We start from the raw sequence: 22,486 nt of genomic DNA, 5'->3' as shown, positions 1-22,486 counted from the left end.
GTTGTCAAGGAGACTAAGTCCCCGATGCTCGGAGACCAACCTGGACGAAAGGCCCCAAGCGTGCTTAGGAGAAAAAGATCCCTAGCTTTGTCCTAACTGCTCTCGTCGGTGTCCGATGCCCCCGGAAGCTGGTGCGTGGGGTGGCCGTACATACAGAGGGTCCCCTTAAGGGGGGGTGTACTTGGTCTCTCCCAGAGGGTTTGGTCAAGTCCCTCCTATAGCTCCGCCCCTGGGGACGGAGGTGGGCTTTTCCTTACTGCATAACTGCTGCAGTGTTCTTCCAGCGGACTAGCTGGGATATTCTTGCTGTTTCCATTCTCAAGCTTCTTCTAACTCTTGGGTAGTAGTTCCCCTCGACCTCTTCTCACTATTGCAACTCTCCCTTCCCCCTCCTCAAAGCAAAATATTTAGAAGTCCCTGGACATCTACCGGCCCTGCAACAGGAGCTCCAGCAGCCCCGCATTCCACGGATTCCTGCTCCGTGACGTCCCCAAGGACGGAGCTCCGCGAGCTGAGCAGGGCTGCTAGGGCTAGGGAGCTCCAGCTTCGGGTTCCAAACGCACACATAAAGAAACAGAGACACGCACACGCACCCCCGCGCGCGCACAGACCGCCAAGCCCACACCTTTGGGACTCCCCTTCGGGCCACATTCCACTCCGCCCCCCACTGCGAACTCCTTCCTCCCGACACCCCAGCGCCCGGGAGCCCGGCCGGGCTGGGGGTGGGGACGCCGCTGCCCCCGGCGCCTGCTTAGTCTCCTTTCCCCTGAGCGGCCCCTTTCCTCCTCCCCTCTCTCCTGCTTGCATTTCCTGCGGCTCTCCCTCGCTTAGCCCACGAAAGTCGGTGCAAACTTTTCCCTCCCCGAAGTGCAACGAGAGCAGATCCCGGGGCAGGTTGCCGTAACTTTTTATTTTTGCCTCCGCCCCGCCGCCCCCTCTTCCAACCTTAGTTCTCCTGGGAGCAAACACAAAGTAGCTGCTAGCGGGCCCTCCCTCTCCCTCCCACCTCACCCCATCCTTGGGCCCTAAGCCTTGGGATCTCCCGAACAAAACCCCACGCTGGACGGCTAGCTTTCTCTTCTCACTCTCTTTCCCCTTTTCCTCCTGTGTCCTTCTCCTTCCTTTCCTTCCTGGACTCTCTTCGCTTGATCAGAGCGGAAACCTCCCTCCCCTTTCTCCTCCTCCTCCAACTACTTCCCCCCCTCCCCTTCCCAAATCAGCCACTGTAATAAATTCCTTGGGGAATTGGAGCTTCTGCCGCTGCCGACCTTTTCGTGGGGAACTCGGGACTTCTGTCCTGGGGGGACGTGTGAGCAGGTAAGTGGGGGGGCTGTAGCACACGCAGTCTGTTGGCTAAGGCTTGGAACTCCGCCGTCCGAGCCTTTGCCTGAAGCCCCCGAGGGGCTTGGGGAGCTTGCTTTCGGCTCCGCGGCTGCTTGCAGATGACTTTGGCAAACACTTGGTGAGCGAACTTGCGTTCTGGCCGGCCACGGACCAGACAGACGGACTGACGGACGCCTCCGCTGGTACAGCAGTTGGCTGGCTGGAGGACTTACTCTCGTAGTGAAGGCGCAGAGCTTGCCTGGTGAGGATTGGAGGTCGCTAGGTATCCGATTAGCCGAAGCCTCCCTCAATTCCTTTAAGTTTTAGGTGGGGGGGAAGGCTGCCTTTTGATGATATCCACGTTGTTGGGGGAGGGGGATCATAAGGTGATTAGAATGTTCTCTTCCTTTGAGGGGAGGCAGCCTCCTGTGGTGGGATACCCCGCCGTCCAGCCCACTACGGGGGACCCGGTGAATAAAGAAGTTTCTTCCTGCCCCCTCACTAGGCCCCATGTTTGCCAACATTTCTTTTGGGCCCCGTAGCCCATATCTATGAAATTTCTTTAGGATCAATTTTTTTTTTTTCTGGCCCACTCTTCCCTTTCAAGAAATACCCCGAACTGATTGAGATTTAGCAACTCCTTCTTCACTGGAAAACAGTTTTTAGGAAATCACTTTGCTTACCATCCCTTTACCTGGAGGGAGCAGAAAGGTCCACTAAGCCCCCTCTTCTGTTTGCTCCCTGTAAGGTGAGAACTGAAGAAGGAAGCATGGCATGGGTTCTTAACTGTGCTGCCTTCTTGTGGGGACGCTTTCTGATTCTGCCTTCAAGGGCTCTTGGAAGAGGGCTCTTTGACAGTGTACTCTTTTTTCCTATTCTGATCAGTTTGAAAAAGAAATGATTCTTATCCCTCAGTCATCAGATACAAAAAGAACAATCAGGACAAAATAAATCAGGATCTACTGACCACAGGAAAATTCAGTCAAGCAGGGGCCGAGTTAAAGTTTGGGGTCAGTAGTAGTTTTTTTCTCCGATGGTAGAGATGAAGTAGGGCACAAAGAGGTTTAAATCAAACCTGAGAGAAGGGACTTTTGCCCATATGTCCTCAGGTGTGGAGAACCTTACTATGGGTTCTGGTTTGTCAAAGGCCACTCCACGGTTACAGGCAAAGGGTTAGTTGCACCACACAGCCTTTCATTGTGGTCATCTTTGCTTCCAGAGGTGAGCTGGCAGGCTCTAACAGCAGTGGGGGCTGCCCATCCTTTTTAGGAGTAAGCCCACCAACTGAGATGTGGAAGTTAAATAGCTTGCCTATTTTGTGTAAGCAGTGTGGAGATCAAAGAATTTCAGAAATGTAAGTCTTTTGCCTTTGTCATGCATTGGTGAGAGGGAGTGTTTGTGTCTAATGCTCATTCTCTTATAAGCCACTTAGAAATGCTGTCGTTATTGCCTCTGCATAGTTATAAGAATCACTTTCTTTTCCCCTACACTTTATTAGGGATGGATTGATACATGTTGGAAGTTCAACAGAATATGATAGTTTTTCATACTTTACTCTGATGATATACTGTATAAGATCCCTAATTTAGAAGCTCATTACTGTATACATAGTGCAAGTGTCAACTTGTAGCCAGTTTTTAAATGAGCTGCTCTTTGCAGGGCTGATATCATACATCACCTTACATAAGGTATATATACACTCATATTTACACATTACTTTATATGCATTCCATTAAGTGGGGGTAGAGGAGAGGGTGGGTTAAGAAATTTGCACAGGGTCATTGCACTGGTAATTAGATGGAGTTAGCCATGGAATTCTTTTTGACTGTCAGTCTAGTGCCCTTTCCTGTATAACATGCTGCTTTTATTAATAGCACTACTATGATTAATGCCTTCGTTTTGTGCATGTTGGTTGTGCCATGCTAGTGTCTGTGATTTTATTTCTATGCATCAGGTCTGACTGGGGAAAATATGGGGTTATTTCTTTTAAATCACCACTTGTGTTTATCTTTGTTTCTCCACCTACTGATGAAGATTCTCCTTGAAAATCTATGATCTGCCCAGGAGGAGTGGTAGGTGAAGACAAGTCTTTCTAGCCAGTTATAGTTAAAGTAGACATTAAGTTTAGACAAACATTTCAGTTGCAGGCAGCAGCATGTAAATGAGACAAGAATGAAAGAGCCTTTTAGTGTACCAAAAAGAAATCAGAACTTTTAAGTCCCATAAAGACATTTTTATTCGCCTTGAAATGTAGGATGAAGATGAGAGATACTGAGATGATTTCCTCTTATATTTTTATCATCTTATAGGGATCTAGGCCTTTTTGAATAAGAATAAAGATATGCAGTTGAATATCCAGAAGCTGATCGTTCAGTTTATGTTCACAGTTTACCTGTAAAAACTTCTGTTTCTTTTTGGTCTGGACTAATAAATTTCTTTTGGTCTTTATCACTACACAATAGTCTTGCTTCTCTACTCAGTTATATTTCTACCCAGTTAGTTTCTCAGTGCCCCAAAGCATTGATGAAGTAATTTACTCAGGTTCACACAGCCTGTATTTGTTTGTGTGCTCCTTGAACCCAGTTCTTCCTGATGTTACCTCTTGCTCTTAGTTCACATATTTTTGTTTCTCCCTTATTTCTTTCTCTTCATCCACATCCTATCCTATTGAGTTTTGTCTATAGGAACTCAACAAATAAAATGAATTACCAGAACTTTCACCAACTGAAAGAAGAGGAGACAGATTGTTGTTTAAATTGTGTCTAATTCTAATTAAGCTTCTGAGGCCAGAACTCAGATCTTCCTGACGCCTGGTTGAGTGCTGGGTGTGGGGTCAAAAAGACTCATCTTCAAAAGTTCAAATCTGGCATCTGATATTCCTAGCTGTGTGACCCTGGGCAAGTCCCTTTATTCTGTTTGTCTCAGTTTCCTCATCTGTAAAATGAGCTGGAGAAAAAGCAAATCACTCCAGTATCTTTGCCAAGAAAACCCCATATGAAGACATGAAGAGTTGGATATGACCGAAAGGCTAATGAACAATAACAAATTTACTGATTTGAGGCCCTATGTAGTGTTACCTTGCTGTCCTAAGAGAGACAGGACAATTAATTAATTAAGTAGCTGGTCAGGATGAAGAAGATTTTGGTGAGGAGGTTAAAAATGAATAAGTGAAGTTTTGTGAATTATCTGCTAATTTTGTTTATCTATACCTTGTCCAGAATTGTACTAATTCTCTATTTGACTTATTGCTGCAATTATCAACCTCATCCAGACTTATGCAGAGTATGACCTTGGGGAGGATCTTTATGTTTTTGAAAATCAATTATTGTTACAAAAACATTTTTGTGGTTAATTCCTTATTAGGACTGGGTTCACATACATGCCAACATATACATACAGTCTGTTTTTTTACTGTTTAGTCTGTTTGCCACAAGCTGTATAGGACATGGCAGTTGAGAGATTTTGGCTGAGGTAAAGTCATTCAAAAGTCAAAATATGGCTTTTGGGAAGAAAGGCAGGAAGAAAGGAGGACACATTTTTTGTTGTGTTCCTCTCTCACTGTTGATGTAAAGTCTCTCATGTCTTTGAGTAATAATATTTAGAGGAAAATTTCAGTTTTGGTTTTTGGGAATGCATCTGCAAACCTTTAAAATTGAGGTCCAAATAGCCTGGAAATATTCATGGAAGGATCTTATTTGCTTTTTAATTTTTAAAAATGTCTTTAGGAAATAGGAAAAGAAAAAAATTGCCATGTGCATAGCAGAACATGAGAGGATTATAAATTTCCATTTCAAGAAAATTGATGTAATAAATACTATTATTTATGTTTAGTTGCTTTCTTGTAGGTTTTCTTTTGTTCTCTGCTGTATACTTTTTACTTTTTCTCCTTCCTTTCTCCTTCCCCCAAAAAAGGCTCCAATTAAGTCTGAATGCATACATATATGCACACAAGTACATGTAAGTTTATATATGCAAATATATATGTGTATATATACAAATAAACATGTACATATATGTACATAAATCTACCCAGAAAGATATGCATACATACACACATGCATACATATACATAGATAACTATAATTATACACACACACACACACACATACACATCCATGTACATCTTTATAAGACCATACTATACTTGTTGTCCTCTGTTTCTTCAAAGCTGGATAACATCTTCCTTCATAAGTTCAAGATTTTCCATATTTTTTAAATTCCACCAACTTATCTTTTCCTACATGGAAGGGTCTTTTTTTTTTTTTTTTTTTTTTTTTTTTTTTTTTTTTTTGAGATTTGATTTCTTTCATGACGACATAGATCATAGTATTTATCCTTTAAAAATTCAGTTGACCCACCCATCTTACAGGTACCTTGTATTTGACTGATGCTTTTCATCTGAGTAGCTGAGAAGTATTTAATAAACATTAACTTAATCTTCGAACCCACCTCCTGATAGGAAAGGATGTAAAGAGTGCTTGATGGACTTGAGCAGTGTCATAGGGCAACTGGATGGATATGTGTTCTTGATGTGGAAAGGAGCAAAGCACTAGAGTTATAGATATGTGTGGTTAGAGGAGGGTTGAAATCTCAGGTGCAAGTTCTGTTTTGAAGTGGTCAAAAGGAGAAAAACTTAGAAAATCCATGTTTGGAAAATAGCATCTTCCTTTTCCTCACCCCTAACCCTTTACTTAATAACCATTCATGTGTGCCTATGTAAGAATCTTTCCAACTGCTTTTCTGGTGCTTGCTGTCAAATGGCTTTTTATAATAATAATTCTTTATATTTGTATTGCATTTTAAAATGCTTAGAACTTGTTCACATTCACATTTTTTTTTCAGCAGCCCCATGAGATGGTACAAGTTGGTATTATCTTCCTCTGCACATTTTTTCTTCATATGTAAAGAAATTAAATATTAAATGACTTGCCCAAGTCAGACGGCTAAGTAATAAAATCAGAACTAGAGCCCAAGTCTTGACTCTTAGTTCAGTTTCTCAACAACATATTGCCTAAGCATTCAGGCAACATTGATTTGGAATGCAGTTATTTTGGGGGTGTGGTGAGAATGGAGGAGATGGGTAAATATCTAAGTTATATTGTCTATGACATGCTAATTTTTTTATATTTTTTTTTTGGTAGTTAGCAAAGTGCATTGACTTTGTTTTCTTTCATTGTCATCCAAAGAACTTTACAGCCCTTGCCTTAAAATTGTTCTCAGGAAGAAAAAGCCAGTGGTGTTTTTGTAAACCTTAATTGCTTAGTGTTGATGTTAGAATTTTCTGAGTTAGTGTAGTTACTTAGAGCATACTGTGTACCCTGTTAACTTTATATGGAGAACCTATCTTATATCCATCAGTCAGCCATTTCATATAAATATTATGTATATATTATATATATCTACTTGAGAGATGTGGAGAGAGTGTAAAGGATGGCTTAATATAAGCTCTTTAATAATGGAAAAGCAAGTTAAAATATAAATAGATGCTCAAGCACAGTGGTAATATCTTGGATGGTTGATTTAAGTTGGTTTTGTTCATAAATATCATTAATTAAAATTGGAAGCTCAACACAGAGAACATCATTCCTTTCTCAGTGATGTCAGAGTTAGTGATGGGTATTAGCAGAGTTGCCAAACCTTCTGTGTCTGTTTCGTGACTAACCAGTAGAACCTTTTATTGTCTTGAAGTGGAGGATCAGAAGATTCAAAAGCTTCATTTTCTTTTGTTATTTTGTTGCATTTGGGGAGTTAGCTTAGGAATCTCACCTCTGTTTCTCTGGTGGGGCATGGTAGTAATTCTACCTTTTTGTTGAGGAGGCTTATTTAAGAACTCTAGAGCAGGGATGGAGTTCTGAGTACCATGCATAACATTAATGCCAACCAAACCTGGTTTAGAATTTGGTTCTTAATAATAGTGAAGGGAAAGAGGAAAATCTCATGGCTGTTGACAAATACACATGTCTGGAATATCCACATCAGATATCCTTGTCATTCATTATCCGTGTCATGTTGCCTTACCTGAAAAGACCTGATGTGCATAAGTCATCTGAAGTCAATGATAATATGCTTTCTAATAAAAATCATACTTTAATCACAAAATTCCAAGTGTTAGAAACTATTCTTTGAACATTACAAACTTAGAATGCCTTGGGAAAGGAAAGATACGTGCCAGTAGAGACATATGGCAAAGACAGAGTTTAAGAAATAGGGACATTTGGCAGTCAGGACAAAATCAATATCCATCAGTTTGGACAAATCATTTGAAAACTTTTTTTAAGTACCTTGTTTGTCCTCTTATATTTTCTTCTGAAAGAGACTAAGGCAAATTTTCCACATATTTTCAAAGCCAATCATTGGGTAACTAGGATAGGTTAAAAAACCAAAAAGACAGCAGTGAGCCACACCCCTAAATTGAGGCAGACTAGCAGGTATTTCCATAAAGAGAACTGTCCCAAGCTGAAAACAGTTTGGAGTATTGCTGCAGGGTTACTTGGTAAAGTAAGTTTAATTCTTATTAAAGAATTTGAATATGATAGAATGCTGTGAGGTATGTCCAAGCCCTTTCTGCTGTGTTCAAAAAGGGTGTCATGGTTTGACATGATTGTACATGTACAACTTTATCAGATTGATTTTGCTCACTTGGGATGAGGGAGAAAAATTTAGAACTCAAAATCTTAGAAAAATGGATGTTGAAAACTATATTTACATAAAAATGGAAAAATAAAATTCTATTAAACAATAAAATTTACTTAATTAAAAAAAGAAGGATGTCATGAGTAATCCAACTTGATTCTTCATCATGTAGACAGTTATCTCATTTTGTCAACAACTCAAGCATATACGTATACAGCAGCTTAGTTTTGTCACCTATGTTATAATGTAAAGAACACTATCGATTCTGTGGACTTTTTCCATTTCCAAAATGAATGAGATGAAGACAAAGTTATTGACCATGAACAGTCGTTTGATATGACAGAAAGCAAATTTCGGGGACCTTGCCCTGTTATTTACTATAGACTCAGAAATAGGAGTTGGAATAGTATTTGAAACTTTGTAACTGTACTGTTGGTTTTCTTAACTCAGTTCAGGATGTTTTCCAGTTTTTCTTTTTTGCTTTTTACTTTGTTCTTGTTTGATTTCTTATAGTGACATTTCATAGGCATTTTCTCTTCTGGCTGATCCTGTATCAGTCATCATTTTTGGGTTTTACTTCAACGTTGTGATAAATCTGGACAAAGAGCAGCACTCTTTGACATGATTAGTGTTATCAAAAGTAGTTGATTTAGGAAGAAGTAGCAAAATATCCTTTCTTAGAAGGGGTCGCTGAGTTTATTTTTGCAGCAAATGTATCCAACTGCAGGGCTGTAATAGCCATAATGAAGGAGGATTATGCGGTATTATGTTTTATGGAGGGTGTGCTGGGCTGTTACCAGGGTCAGCTGTGACAGCTAGAGCTGGCAATTAGGTTTCATTTAAGACTCCATGTGGCAATTAACTTTGGCTTCTGCCAGGGAAATCCTGTAATCTATTAGGCATAATTTTTTCATTATACATTTGGTAAAATGTACTTTAAATGATGAAGATACCCGTTTGTTAGATTTAAGCCTATCTCCAAATTATCATTTGAAAACTGGAAGTGATTTTTGTTATTACCTGCATTTAAATACATAGATTATGCTAATATTCTGGATGTCTTTTAATTGAAAGAATTTTTACAAGGTCACACAAATTCATTGGTATAGACATAATAATGGTTTAAATTAGTTGTGGAATATTATACAATTATGTGGTTTAACAAAAAATGTGTAACTGAAGTTATTTATATAATGGAAATTATATAAGTAGTTGAACTATTTTATCAAAATAGTTTTATATTCTTTAAAAAATATTGGTTTCTTTAAAATTAATCAAAGACAAAAAAAATGGTTGTGATTAGCATTGTTGTTGTCACTAAAAAATATTTTGCTGTTTCCCAATTTGCAGTTTGTTCACTTAGAAACCAGGTAGATATAATGACATTTGGGATTCCCTTATTAGAGGAATGGAGTTTAGATATTTTGCTTCTCCACCTATTGATGTATCATATCATTTGCATTGCTTAGTATAATTTTTTTTTTTATCATCATCATTATGATCATGATCATTTTGGTCCAGACTTGCAATTTTCAGGAGTATTGGGAATTTTTGGTGTTGAAACTCCCTCCACTGATGTACACCAGCAATATCTCAACAACTTAAAAGTTTTTTTTTTTTTAATTGCCAGATGTACTGAGAAGGTAAAGTGATTTGTGATTTGTGCATGATCACACAACTAGTATGTGTCACCTATTCACTTTTCTATGTCATCTCTTTGAAAAATTACATAGAAAAATATTATTCCAGGGCAGCTAGATAGCACAGTGGATAGAGCACTGGCCCTGAGGTCAGAAGTACTTGAATTCAAATCTGGCTGCAGATACTTAATACTTCCTTGCTGTGTGACCCTGAGCAAGTCATTTAACCCCAATTGCCTCAGCAACAACAAGAAAAAAATGTTATTCCAATTAAAATGTCATTATTTTGGAGAAGTGAAATTTGACTTGGCTCATTTTGATAGTTCAGCGATCTATATAATTTTGTTAATGTCATTATTGCTGTTTCAGAATGCATCTCATCTACAACTTAGTAAATAGTCTAAAATGATTGTGATCAAATAACGTATTACCCTTTGGCTAACCTAGTGTGGCAAACCTTCCTGAATTTATACAGACTGATCTTTTATTAGGTAATTAAGTGATGCAGTTAATAGAGTGCTGGGTCTGAAGTCAGGAAGGCTCATTTTCAAAAATTCAAAAAAATCTGAGACACTTACTAATTGTATAACTTGAACAAGTATCTTGCTTCCTCAGTTTCCTCATCTGTAAAATGAGTAGAAGGAAATGGCAAATCACTCCAATATCTTTGCCAAGAAAACCTCAAATGGAGAGAGTTGCATATGTTTGTGTATGTTTTATTGGGCCTGTACTAGAATGTATACAGGCTTGGAAGGACATAAGCACTTTAGACTTAAGTTTTCAGGGATTCAGGTTCACCTTCATATCACCAGAGCAAGGTTTTAGTAGAGGGAAATAAGATACATATATATATATATATATATATATATATATATATATATATATATATATATATATATATATATATATATATATATATATATATATATATACATATATAATTATGCATTTAATAAATAGCCAAAAAAGAATGTTTTTCCACATGCAACTAATATAGAAAAAGAGGATTATACTTAAAATTATGAATCTCTACTATGTACAACTTGATTTTTTTTTTTAAAAGAAAGTCTATATTAAATCTAACATGTAATTTTCATTGCTATCCTGTTTGTTGGTGTTTCCCTCCGAATTTGGTTTTGTTATGTTCTGTTATTTTTAAAAGGACAAAAACCATTAAAAAAAAATGTGTGAGGAATCCATTGCTTTTATATATCAATCTAAAAACTTAAAACTTGCTCAATGATACATAATGGAAATAAAATATATAGAATAGAATTATGATTCTGAAAAGGATCTTAAAGATCAGTTTCAGTCCCTTCTTTTCTTAAATGCAAAAGTAGTTTCCCAATTGGTTAAATAATTAAGCCTAAGGTTACATTGCTAATTGTGACAAGGCAGGACTTTTAATTATATGCCATAAAACTGTCTCTGGGTTATCCATTCAGTTGCATTTTTCTACTTTGTAGAAAACCAAACACTATATTAAATCTTGTAGTTTATGAGTTACCTGGCATTAGGAATAAATACATGGTTGTTGACTTCTAGGAATTTATCTTAGTTCAGGTGACTTCATAAATGTGATCATCTTGAAACAAAAAATAACAAGTTTACTCTGTGCAGAGTATGCTTGAGTAGACTGTTTTTTGAGTTGCTTTGACAAAACTTAAAAAAAAAATCACTTATTGACCAAGCTTCTTAGTTATAAGCCCTGCAATTTTCTAGGTTGACATGTAGTTCATTTCTAGACCTGTATTGATCATCTTTTTCAGTTCATTTGGAGCTGCAAATGATCTTCTACTGCCTTATTTTCTACTTTATTAATATAGTCTTCAGGAGCCCCAGTTCTGATTAGGTAGTGAAGTAGGACTTTAATGAAGAAAGTTTCAATTGTAATTAGATAAAAATTAACCTTAGTATAAGGATTAACATGGTCTATACCCTAAAATGTAAACTAAATCCTTTAACGAATGGATACTTTTCTCCATATTTAGGAGAAAGATTAAAAATAAAAACAAACAAAACCCTCATGCCAGGTACATATTTAACAAACTAACTTCCACTCTCCAGTTATCATAAATGGTATTATGCTTATACTGGGTGTTTCAAAAGTCTTTAAAATGGCACAGAGATTTTTGGAATATCTTATATTTCAATAAATCTCTGATCTTTTTCCCATTTTGCATAATTCTTATCCCTGTCCTTCTATAATCATACATAGACACACGGATGACATCTGAACCTATGATTTCATTGGTATAGAATTCCCTGCCAGTAATGTATGGAGCTTTTTATGTAGTACAAATAGGCAAAACATGGTCCATGGTTTTTAGCCTTAGAGAAGTTGTTTAGAACAGAGGTATTAGACACTCACTCAACCTACAATAATTCCACCTGTGCCCTGAATTAGATTAATATGTAATTGGAGCATCCTTAAGAAAAAAAATAATAGAACATAGAAAATGTTAATATCTGGTTTTCTAAGACAATATGTGGCCTCTAGGGATCCTCATTTTTGGTTTAGTTGCCTCTGATTTCTCTGAGTTTGACACTACTGACTTGAGCACTGAATTTAGTCACTTGCCTAAGGTCACATTGTGAGTAAGAAGCAAAGTTGAGAGTTGAGGCCAGATTTTCCTAGCTCTGGGCTGCTTTTTCTTCTGAGTGTCATGCTGACACTCAAGTCTTCCATCTAGATTTTTAAATTCTATATATCCACAAGAGATACTGTAGAGATCACTAGAGATAATAGTAGAGATCTCAGGCAAGCAGATGCTTCCTTCATGAAATCTTTTATGCTACTAATAATGGCAAACAAATCATCTTTGCTTTGTATTTTTCCTACCATGTCAAGAGATAATATTTATATGTTGAAAAATAATAAGTCTGAGATCCTCACTCATTAAATAAATTTTACTTTGTATTCATAAGACTATAAGTAAGACCTGAAAATGCATTAATGCAATGATATTTTTCATGTGAAAGATCTTATTTATCTTTTTAAATCTTTTTTCTATAAAGTTTTTTTATTTTTATTTTCAAAACATATGCCCAAATAATTTGACAACATTGATCCCTGCATAGCCTTGTGTTTCAGATTTTCTCCTTTTTCCTCCCACCTCCTCCCCTAGATGGCAAGCAATTCAGTATATATTAAATATGTTAAAATATATGTTAAATCCAATATGTGTAAACATATACAGTTCTCTTGTTGCACAAGAAAAACCAGATCAAAAAGGAAAGAAAATGAGTAAGAAAACAAAATACAAGTGAACAACAACAAAAAAGTAAGAATGTTATGTTGTGATCTACATGTAATGATTTGAAGTAGTACTTTCTTGGCCAGCCAATGCAGGCTGTAATTCCTTCATGCCTTTGATATATATGATCTTACTCTGATAACAAACATGTCATCTGGTACATTCCCTGTCCAATCTTCAGAATCTTACTAATGTCACAGGGTCTGGTAGAATTTAATTTCATTATAATCCTGCAAATGTTTATTTTATTAACTGTTTACTGTGTGTAGGGCACAGTACAATAAGGTGTTTGTTTTTTGTTTTTTAATATATGGACTACAAACACGTGGATATAGTGAATATAGTTGAGGCAAGCTCCTTGTCTTCTTGGCGCATACATTCTAGAGGGGAAACAACCTAGCACAATATTACAGAATCACATCAGGGAGTCATGGTAGTGAACTGGTGGGGAAGGTCATTACTGGTTGGGATTAGTGCAGGTTTGATGGATTTGATAGCATTTAAACTAGACCTTAAATAATGGATAGGAATTCTGTAGATGAAGAAACAGGAAACAAAAGAACATTTTGGCAAGGATAAATTCTTGGGTCAGTAAACAGCCCTTTGACTGGAATATAAGTTGGCCCAAGTGTAATATATAATAAAATTGGGAAGGTGCCATGTACAAATGGTGTGGCGGGGTCTTGCATGGCAAGAAAGGCAATTGAATTTCACTTGAAAGAGTGGCAGAAATTATAGAAGTTTCTTGAGCAAATAAATAGGGAGATCATTTTTGGCAATGATCAGCAGAGCGGATGGGTGACTGAGAGTGAAGGTGGGTGTGACTTGTCAGGAAACTGTAGCAGTGATAATACAGCTGTTGAAGTGATAGCCTAATAATAATGGGGTGGAGGTGGGGAGAGTGGGGGCCTGTGGGTTTGGAGAGAAAGGACAGATATGGGAGACTTTGCAGACTCATTATTGATAGGGTTTGGTAATTGGATATGAAATATGAGAGAGGGGAAAGAATCAAAGATAATCTCAAGATTTACCCACAGGAGGCTAGATAAATAATATTACTGCCCACAGAAATGGTAAAATCAGGGTAAGTGGCGAAGGATCAAGGGAAAATGGTGGCCAGAGCACCAAAACTTAATCATTTATTTTTAATTTTAAAGTGTTTTGTTTTGATTCAGTAGACACTCCCCAAATAAATATTCCCTCTCCCCCATGCATATCATTTCATGTTGCTTTTTCACTTTTGTAATGAGTTTCCTAGTTTTTAACAGGAAGGGTGTGTTTTAATTTTGATAGTGTGCTATCAACACTGTTGTATTTGATTGGAATTTTGTTCTCTCTTAGGGTTGAATTGATTTCCATCACTCTTAACTATTGTATATTTTCGTTTTCAATATGATTTCTTAGCTTCATCTCATTACTGCTTTTCTGATTTTTTTTCACATTTGTCATAATATTACATTACTTTTATGTACTGTAGTTCAGATGTTCCTTAATCACTGGGCACATAGTTTCTAGATTTTTGTTGTTACAGATAATGTTGCTGTAGCTATTTTATGCATAAGGGTCTTTTCTTGCTTTGCCAATCCTCTTAGGGGTATAGTCCCGGTAATGGGATCTCCTTGCAAAATTTCAAATTGTTTTCTGGAATAATTGAATCAATTCATATACTTCCTATAGTAATGAGTAAATTATGATATTAACAATTTTTTTTCCTCATTTAAAAATTAATTTTGTTAATTTGATGGAATAAGATGAGACTTCAGGATTGCTTTAAAATATGAGAAGTTTTGGTGTCTGACCAAACAGTAGAAAATACACTTTTTGAAAGTATTGCCATGTACTGTGATAATTGATGATAATGATGATGGCCCTGAGTCACAGATAAGATTAAATTCTCTTCATTGTTGCTACATTGAAAAAAGCAGGGCTTCAACATGTGTTAGAGAGATTTGCATCCAAGATGGCAAATTTTTTTGATGCTTTAAAAGGACAAATCTTTAGCTACCTGGGAAACTAGGTTCTCTAGAATGGCTCCTTTTCCAAGTGTTGTGTTTGTATGCTTTTGTTATAGAAAGGTTTTCAGTAATCAAGTTTGAAGTAAAAGGATTTCATTTAATTAGAATATCTAATTTATTCACTTCACCCTGTTTTTACAAATTGGCAATTTTGTCAGTTCATATTGTACTTTGTAGCTAGATGCAATATGGTACAATGCAAAGAACACTGGGTTTGAAGTCAGAGGACTTCTTATCACACTTTTGCCCCATTACTTCCCATATGACTTTGGTCAAGTTACCTAATTTCTCTAGACCTTAATTTTTTCATTTGTAAAATGAAGGGGGGGCAGCTAGGTGGTGCAGTGGATAGAGCACCAGCCCTGAATTCAGGAGGGCCCGAGTTCAAATGTGGTCTCAGACACTTAACACTTCCTAGCTGTGTGACCTTGGGTAAGTCACTTAACCCCAGCTTCAAAAAATAAAATAAAATAAAATGAAGGAGTTGGTCTAGATGGCCTTAGAGGTCACTTCCAGTTCTAAATCTATGATCCACGATCAGTATTTATCATTCTTGTTCTCCTATAAAACTTAAATTTTATGAATAAATTTATCCAAATTCTGTCTCTCTTAGCCCCTCTACTTAGCACTCAATTGTGGTTTACTGTGTGTTATGCAAAAGGGCACAGGTAGAATAAAATTGTGAGGCAGTATGGAGAACATAAAGTTGGAAAGACTTAGGTTTCAAGTCTTGCCTTTAATATAGAAGTACCAGTTGTGTGATCTTGGTCATTTAATTTCTTGGTGCCACCAGCAATTCTCTAAGATCATTAATTATGGATGAGTTGCAGATCTACCTGTTTCTACATATAAGGAGTCCCTTATATTAAAATTTCTATTCTGTTTTCTGGGACCTTTATCTTTTTTTTTTTTTTTTTTTTTTTTTTTTTTTAACATTTTCCCTTTTAAGGTTTCAAGTTTTGAGGTTAAGAAAAGTGCTTTATTTATGTAATTCTTTGTATGTATCACTTAGCATAGTGACATTCTGATTAATAACATAGTGACAGCTGATTAATAAATTCCTTTTGAAGATGGTGAAGACTTATTTCATAGCTTTGCAAACTGAGGAGGTAATTTGTGTTCGTTTTCTTTCTGTATTTGACCCAACATGTTAGAAACCCTTAATCTCTTTAAGCTCTGACTCTATGTTGAATCTGAAATGTAAAGTGAAGAAAAGTCAACAGAATACTTCATGCCTCATGCTAGCTTTTCCTTTTCCTTGGCAATTTAAAAATAGAAAACAAGGTTGCAATCCTTTTCTTTTAGGTTACAATCTTAAATTGCTTAGTTTTGCTTTAAAAAAATTAAAATTCCTCCTTTTCAGAGAATATACAGAATTTGTATTCAGGAATTCATGTTAGGTGCCTGGATAATATATCCCCTTCTTCTCCTACCAGTGATCAGAACAATGAGGAGAATTATTCCCAGGGTTGATTCCCCTTACTGTGGCATAGGAGAAAGAGAGAGTTTTGGAAAACCTGGCCCTGATACTTATTCTTTCTTACCTGTGTGATCTTGGAGAAATGATTTTATCTCCTTGGGCCCCTTTATTCTCATCTCTAAAATAAGAAGGTTGAACTAGAAATGATCTTCTCTATTCTATAGGCAGCAGTTATCTGGTTAATGAGTAATGGAATTTTCTTGTTCCAAGTTTAGTACCCATTACACTGCACCATACTACCTTTCAATAAGGACACACACACACACAATAAGGAAACATACACATACACACCTTTTTCCACCAAGAGGAAAAGGGAAGAGGAGTTGCTGTGCTCCATGTCTTCCTCCTGGTGTGTATCAGTGTATTAAAATTGGTGATAACTTTTACAATTTCCTAGAGCTTTAAAATGCAGAGCACTAGATCTTTAGGGCTCACTATGGCATAGTAAGTCAGAATGCTAGGGACCTTGAAGCCCCAATGCCTGGTGCTTCAGACTACTGGGATGCTTTCTTGGAGAGCCCTGCTTTTCCTGTCTCTAGCTGCAAAGCTGTTAGAGACAGCCTTGTCCCTAGTTCAAGGGTGCACTAGAAGACTCAAGGATTTTATTTGCTTGTTCTGGTGCTGACTTTGCTAGTGGTCCCTCTTTTCTATTGACTGTAAGCATCTGGCTGACTATGGAGTTTGGGGGCAGGTAAAATCACTCAGGTTTCTCAAAGAATTAGCCCCCCCCCTCACTATTTTGTTTACTGCTATTTTAATGTTTTTGGTGCAGAAGGCATGTGAAAACTGAGCAGCCTATCTCTATTTAGGCAGCCATCTTAGCTGGAATTCTAGAAGTTAGCATTTTGATGATAAGATTCAATCCTGGAATATCGTAGAGCCTTGTATGTGAGATCCATAATCATTCAAGAATTTAGTTTGACTGCATATAGGGAAAATGCAAGTGGAAAAAAATGTTTATTGTTCGTACTAGTAATGTCTCATCCCTTTTCCACACCCAATAAAAAGACAAGTAATATGATGCTCATTATACACATGAAGTCATTCAAAATATATTTCTAATATAAGCTATGTTACAAAAAAAACAAAGCGAGAAAAATAAAGTAGGAAAAATCTATACTTAGAGTTCATCAGTATTCCCTGTGGAGGTGAATAGGATTTTTCATTATGAGGCTTAAGAAATTTTTGTTGATCACTGTATTGATCACAGTAGTCTTTCACAATTGTTTAATGATGTAATATTGCTGTTACTGTGTACAGTGTTCTCTTGTTCTGCTTCATTTTGCATCAATTCATAGAAGTCTTTTCAGGTTTTTCTATACCTATTCTTCTCATAATTTCTTATAGCACAAGAGTGTTCCATCACAATTATAAATCACAACTTTTTTAGCCATTTTCCAACTGATAGGAATCCCTTCAATTTCCAATTCATTGCTACAGCAGAATGAACTGCAATAAATACTTTTGTACATGTAAATCTTCTTCCCTCTTTTTTTTTTTTTAATCTCTTTGGGATACAGACTTAGTAGTGGTATTGCTTGGTCAAAAGGAATGAATAGTTTTATGCTGGTCATAGTTGCAAATAATTCTTCAAAAGTGTTAGACCAGTTCACAACTCCAAAAAATTAGACTAAGAGAAAGAGAAAAAAAAAAAAAAGACAAAAAAGAAAAAGCAAACAAACAAAAAAAGTGAAAATAGTACTCATTGATCCACATTGAATTTCTATATTTCTCTCTCTGGATGTGGATGCCATTTTCCATTCAAAGTCTGTTGGAATTGTCTTGAATAACTTTTGCCGAGAAAAGCTAAGTCTATCATAGTTGATCATTGCATAATCGTGTTATTATTGTGTATACTGTTTTCCTGGTTCTGCTTACTTCACCCAGCATCAGATCATGTTAGTCATTTCAGGCCTTTCTGAATTCAGCCTGTTCATCATTTCTCATAGAACAATAATATTAAATTATATTCATATACCACAATTTATTCAGCCATTCTTCAACTGATGGACATCCACTCAATTTCCAGTTTCTTGCCACTCCTAGAAGGGCTGCTACAAACATTTTAGCATATGCAGATCTTTTTCCTGCTTTTATGATCTCTTCGAGATACAGACCCAATAGAGACACTGCTGGATCAGAGGGTATGTTTCCACTTAGATTTTCATCTGATTCCAGTGTCACTCAAGAGTTTTGCCCTCATGAGTTTTGTGGGAACAAGTTTGATTATCTCTGATCCAAACTATGATGTGTGTGTAGGTCAATGGACAACTCTTAGAAATGATTTATCAATATGCTTGTTTTCAACAGACTGTAGCTGATTAATTAACTGGATTAGAATTGAGTAGGAAGAGAAGGTCCTGGATTGCCTTAGGGATAGTATATGGTTAATGATCCCTAAACTTTTCAATGAAATAAAGATCCACATTTTTACTGAAAGTATTCTTCTTGAAATGTTCAGTGGCTGTGAATTAGATGGTACCACAGTCTTTTTAGGCAAAGGTTGATTGTTAAATTTGCTTTGGCCTACAACATGAAGAATTCCCCTTGCATCAATAGTTATATTAGGAGCTCCCCACAATCTCTCAAGGAAGGGTAGTTTAGTTAGGTACAACCTCTTAGAGTTCTGGTTCTGCCTCCTTCACTTACCCATTCTATTACCCTTGGCAAGATACTTGACCTCTGGATGCCTCACATTTTCGCCTATGAATCGTGAAGAAGAAAAGGAGGAGGCATATAAAGAGACTAATGTGAATACACAAAAGGCCTTCATGATGAGATCAAAACTGAAAAGAATATAAAAGGGGGGGCTTTGGGGCATATAACTGAAGATGAATACAAAAGAATTGCATGTATCTGTAAGATTAGCTTCAGGAACACTAAAGCTCAGAATGAGCTGAGGCTTGAAAAAAATGCAAAGGACAATAAAGATGGCTTTTTAAAAAATGCTATATTTAAACAAGAACAAGGAAGAGTGAGGCCTGATGCTTGGGGCAGATGGTGTTAATATTAGACAAGAAAAAAAAAACTTCTGTCTCTTCTGTGAAAGAGAATTATTTTCAAATTGAAGAGAATAAAACAAATAAGTTTTTTAAAAAAAGGATTTAAAAACTAGGATTGATGAAAAGATGGTAAGAGAACCTAAATTTTCTTACTGACAACACTAATAGCTAACATTTTAATAGTGCATTTAAGGTTTGCAAAGCATTTTCCAGGTTAATTCATTTAATCCTTATAACTATTCTGAAGTAGTTTATTGTTATCCCCATTTTAGTAATGAGAAAAGTGAAACAGAACATTTAAGTGATCTTCCCAGCCTGCTAAGTAAGTATTTGAAGAAGTGTTATTTGAACTCAAGTCTTTTTGAGTCAAAAAGACTCCAAATAGAAAAATCTGTCCATTGTATCACCTGATATCTGAAGGTCATAAAAGATTTACAGATTAAATTTATGAACTATGGACTAGAAGGAAATAGATGGATTTATGGCTGCTAGGATATAAGTAGAGGGGGCAGGAAGAGGAACTAGCATGAAGTAGTGGAAAGAATGATAAACTTGGATTTAGGAAGTCCTGGGTTTTAATCTTGCTTTAGATATATAGCTAAATGCTGTATAATCATGGCTGCTGAAGCCAAGTTAAGTTGGCTCAAGAAATTAGAGCTTTAAATTTTCAGGAGGTAACATTTACACTTTGGAAATTGGACAAATACTGTAAATCAGGGCTTGATTTATTATTCTGTTGATTGTCTATACTTAACAAAATAATGGAAAAAGTATTCATAATATAAATTACATCTAAGAGTGTGTTGTGAACACACCTTCCCCCTCCCCTCCCAGCCATCTTCAAACAATTACCAGCAAACAGCTGACCCCTTACCTCCATTTGGTTATCCTTCTCTCTAAAATGGACAAAATAGTGTCTACTCTGGCAGGGTTGATAAAATATAAAGGGATTATACATTGTAAATCTTAACGTAGCACATAAAGTAAGCTTTCATAATTATTCAATATTATATAGGCTTAAAGGATTTGGAATTGGAAGCATCCTTAGAGACCATCTAATTTCTCCATTTTACAGATTATGTAAATATTTGATGGTTGTCATGTAGAAAAGGGACTAAGTATATTCTTTGTCATTCTAGAAAACAGAAGTAATATCAGTGGATTGGATGATTTTTACATAGAAGCAGATTTTGGCTTTTGGATGTTTGTAATGATTAGAGCTCTCCAGAAGTGGAACGACTTCTCTCATAAGGTAATGTTTCTTGTTAATTGGAATTATTCAAGGAAACACTGGGTAACTTACTTTTTATGGATAGCATAATATAAATGGATTTTTGAATTAACTAAAATTTTAGAGTAGATGACCTCTCAGGTCTTTTCTAACCCTATTATAAAATTTAGCTAGTAATAGTCACCCTTCTTCTCTTTACAGAGATAATGAGGGATGTAAATTAGACTATGCATATCAATTGACTGGATTTATTACACACTTGCTATGCAATAGACCATGCTACATGCTTAGAAATTGGAAAAATTGCAAAGACAAAGATAACAAAGGCACAAAAATAAAAGGAAACATACAATGGAAATAAAATAAAAACAACTTGTAAAGAGTTTACATTCTAGCGGAGATAATAGCATATGATTATAATGAATTAAGAATATATGAAAGAGTCATTAACTGCTAGTAGCTGTGATGATGAGAAAAGACATTCCTAGTCTTTCCATGCCTTCTTCTCCAGCAGATTGCCCCCCTCTCTCATTCCTACTCTTACTGATTGTCAGTCTCTATCTGTCTACAGGCTGCTTCCCTGATGTTTACAACATGCCCTTGTCTTTTTTATCCTCAAAAAACCCTCACTTGCTCTATTGGTCCTTGCTAGCTGTTTCATATCTCTTCTCCCTTTTATGGCTAAGCTCCTTGGGAAGATCTTTTATAGCTAAATTCTATACTTCCTTTCTTCTCTTTTCTTTACGTTCTACAATCTAACTTCCAACCTCATCATTCAACTGACTTGCTCTTTCCAAAGTTACTAATGTGCTCTTATTGCCAATTCTAGTGACTTTTTCTTCAATCCTCATCCTACCTGACCTCTCTGTGGCCTTTGACACTATCAATCATCCTCTTATCCTTGATGAGATCTTCTTTCTAGGTTTTCTAGACAGTGTCTGTCTTGGTTCTCCTCCTACCTGCCTGACCAGTCCTTCTTCACTTCTTTTGCTGAATCTTTTCCCAGATGATGTTGACTAGTGGTGAGGATTCTCCAAGGCTCTGTCCTGAGCTTTCTTCTCATTTCTTACTATACTGTTTCATTTTATCATCCCATCCACTTCCATGGATTCATTTATCATCTCTACGCTGATAATTTTCAGATCATTTATCCAGCCCTAGCATCGCTTCTATTCTTATTGGACATCTCAAACTGAAAGACCTGTACACATGTTAAACTCAGAATGTCCAAAGATGAACTTATTATCTTTCTTTCAAAACTTTCCCTTCTTCCACACTTCCCTATTATTGTCAAGGAAACCATTGGTTCTTCAGGCTTGCAATTTAGTTGTCATCCTCAATATCCAGTCTATTCCCACAATATGTTATTTCTACCTTTGTAACATCTCTAAAATATGCCCCTTTTTCTCCTCTGAACTAGTATCCTAGTTCAGCCACTCATCTCCTCAGGCCTGAACTATTACATATAATAGCCTTGTGTTTGATCTTCCTGACCACAAATTTTTCCCTTCTTTAGTCAATGTTCCCTTCACCTGTCCAATTGATCTTCAGGTGCAGGTCTGACCCTGTCACTTTCTATTCAGTAAACTCTAGTGCTTCTCTATATCCTTTGGGATCAGATATAAAATCCTCTGTTTGGTGTTTAAATTCCTTAATAATTTGTCTTCCCTTACCCCATCTTTCCAATCATCTTATATCTTATATTTTCTCTCCCTCCCATACTCTGAGATCCTGTGACACTGGTTCTCACACATGACACTTCATCTCTGAAGTCCATGGTTTTTCACTGGCTGTTCTTCCTTATCTCTATTTCTGGCTTCTTTCAAGTTGAAGCTAAAGCATTACGTTACAGGAACCCTTTCCTGATTTTCCTTAATGCTAGAATCTTCTTTCTGTTAACTCTAT

At 36.6% G+C, this 22,486-nt stretch overlaps 1 protein-coding gene across 4 annotated transcripts in view; it reads left to right on the top strand.

Moving 5' to 3' along the window:
• Positions 1-267: 267 nt before the first annotated feature.
• The window catches only part of PTPN14 (protein tyrosine phosphatase non-receptor type 14), a 240,869-nt gene continuing 218,650 nt past the window's right edge, over positions 268-22,486 (top strand). For 3 of the 4 annotated variants that reach the window (XM_074309144.1, XM_074309145.1, XM_074309146.1), the window contains exons 1-2: positions 268-1,317; positions 20,490-20,602. The gene's annotated coding sequence lies outside the window, so the exon portion shown is untranslated. The remainder of the gene's footprint in view (positions 1,318-20,489; positions 20,603-22,486) is intronic. The other variant, XM_074309148.1, reaches the window with a different exon arrangement.

The sequence above is a fragment of the Sminthopsis crassicaudata genome, chromosome 4 (assembly GCF_048593235.1).
Source record: "Sminthopsis crassicaudata isolate SCR6 chromosome 4, ASM4859323v1, whole genome shotgun sequence".
Taxonomy (NCBI): domain Eukaryota; kingdom Metazoa; phylum Chordata; class Mammalia; order Dasyuromorphia; family Dasyuridae; genus Sminthopsis; species Sminthopsis crassicaudata.
This window is presented reverse-complemented; position numbering and strand designations above follow the sequence as displayed.